This window comes from Puma concolor, chromosome C1 (assembly GCF_028749965.1).
Source record: "Puma concolor isolate L17-30 chromosome C1, mPumCon1.1.hap2, whole genome shotgun sequence".
In the NCBI taxonomy this organism is placed as follows: Eukaryota; Metazoa; Chordata; class Mammalia; order Carnivora; family Felidae; genus Puma; species Puma concolor.
In genome coordinates, this window is record NC_141674.1 from 98,066,671 (window position 1) to 98,068,954 (window position 2,284).

The window sequence follows — 2,284 nt, forward strand, 5'->3', positions numbered from 1 at the left end:
TGCTCAGCTGTCACCTTCTCAGTGGGGCTTTTTCTGACCACCCCCGTCTAAAACATCCTCCTAGGGGTGCCTGGGTGGCTCAGTCAGTTAAGCATCCAACTCTTGGTTTCGGCTCAGGTCATGATCTCACGGTTCATGAGTTCGAGCCCCACGTCGGCCTCTGCGCTGACAGCACAGAGCCTGCTTGGGATTCTCTCTCTCCCTCTCTCTCTGTCCCTCCCCCATTCGCTTGCATGAGCGTGTGCTCCTGCTCTCTCAAAGTAAACAAATAAACTTAAAAAATAGATAAATAAAATAAAACATTCTCCTATACCTCCTCCTCTCCCCTTTATTTTACTTTATTTTCCTGTCCATCTTCCTGACTAGAAAGTAAGATCCATGAAGGCAGGGATTTTTGTCTGTTTTGTCCACAGCTATATTTCCAGTGCCTGGGATTTAGGAGATTGTCAGTAAATATTGCCAGAATGAATGAATGAATGAATGGCATTTGAATGTATGTAAAGATGAAATCATCTCTAACAGAGTGAGAATAATATTTTCCTTTTGGGGGTTTATGATATCCTAGGCAATTTAGAAACATAATTTCGTTTAATTCTTAGGAATATCCCATGAGGTAGGTACTATCATCCTCAATTTACAGAGGAGGGCTTGGCAAAGTCAGGAAACTTACTGGAGATCACACGGTAAAAGGAAGAGCTGAGATCTAAACCCAGGGCTGTCTGCCTCCACAGCCCACTCTGTCACCACCGAGGTATGTACCCACAGGGGTGGGGCCCTGCCACCACAGGCTGATACCATGGGACTGTTGCTAACACTGCTCCCTGGGTAATCCTGACATGCAGGCTGGGATCAAAGCCTTTTCTCCAAAGAATCCTCTTTCACACCTCAAGATCCAATGAAAAATATTAGTGCAGCGCCTCCCTCGGTCTGTAATAGAACGTTTATTTCATCTCAAGGCAACTTTAGACAAAACTGTGGCACTTAGCTTGGAGCCACCCAGAGAATGAGTTAAGGCTTGGACGGCCATGGGCCTCCTCCCTCCTCCCCCCACACTTACCCACGCTGTGGCCTCCTCCCTCGGGGTTCTGGGCTGTCCCTCGGGGACGGTGAGAGGACAAGCCAGGCCTGCCCCCCAGTGCAGAGAATGCCCAGCCTCCAGTGCCGCTGCCGGTTGCAGCCTTATGGAGCTCCCAGCCCTCAGTTTAGACTTGCCTCCTTTCTGGGGTACATTGGACAGCAACAGCACCCAGCAAGCACCCTGACTCCCGGTACCCCTCACTCCCTCCCCCACACTGAGCCCAGTCCCTGAACTTGTGGTGCTCTCTCACCCACGGGCTTACGTCATGCTTGTGGCCTCTACCTACAGCAGTCTTTCCCTCTTACCACCTAGTTAAAGCCTATTTGCACTGGGGGGGGGTCTTTGTAAATGCCGCTTCCTCGGGAAGACTTCCTTAACCACCTAATTTCCTGTCTGGGGTAGGTGATTGCTCTCCTGGAGCCCAGGATCTCCTCTGTAATGGGGAATACCACCTTGGATTCACATGTCACCCGAGATTAAGGACCATGGCTGCGGAGCATCTGTTGTTTGCAGCCCAGCATTTATAGCCCCTCCTCTGAGCGACAGTTTATCAGATTTCCTGGGGGAAACCTCCCTCCCTGTTTCAGCCAGGTGATTTGTGTGGGGCTGACCAGTGCCCAGCTTCAGCTGTGGAGCCTAAACTAACCGGCACCCTCTCCCTCCATTCTCCCAGTCACAGTGATTGGCTCAGGGTTGACATGTGACTTAGGCCGACTCAACCAGACTGAACCTTGGGTCTCTGGCTGGAAATGATGCATCCTGGCCTTTCTCCCCTAGTGGACCTGTAGCCTCCTGGGATACTGGAAGCCACCCAGGACCGGTGGGGTGAGGTTTATGGAGGGAGAGCCTGGCCAGCAATGGAGCCATTGAAGAAGAAATGGGGAGAAAGTAACAGTCTCCTGGTCCCAATTATTTGAGCCCCTAGATCAGCATTGCCTGAAACCAGAGCCACCTGGAGACCTGTCAGTTATGTGGACAATAAAAATCCACTTTATATTGAAGCCAGTTTGAAAGTTTGGTGTTGGTGGTGGTGTTATTACTTGCAACTAAGAAACACCCTAATTTCAAATTCGGCCTATCACCACTGTACCTTCAGCCCTCAGCACAGTGCCTTGAACTTAGTTGTGGTTGAATGAAGGAGTTTCTTTGCTCTAGGTAAGAAATCTAGGGATGGGGAGGTTGGGGGGGCGGGGGGAGCCTGGATGG

General features: G+C 50.6%; 1 long non-coding RNA gene across 1 annotated transcript; it reads left to right on the forward strand.

Moving 5' to 3' along the window:
* Window positions 1–605: 605 nt before the first annotated feature.
* On the forward strand, window positions 606–2,083 carry LOC147578266 (uncharacterized). The gene is made up of 2 exons (XR_015254239.1): window positions 606–751; window positions 1,481–2,083. It is a non-coding gene; the product is annotated as an uncharacterized LOC147578266 (long non-coding RNA).
* The last annotated feature ends 201 nt before the right edge of the window (window positions 2,084–2,284 follow it).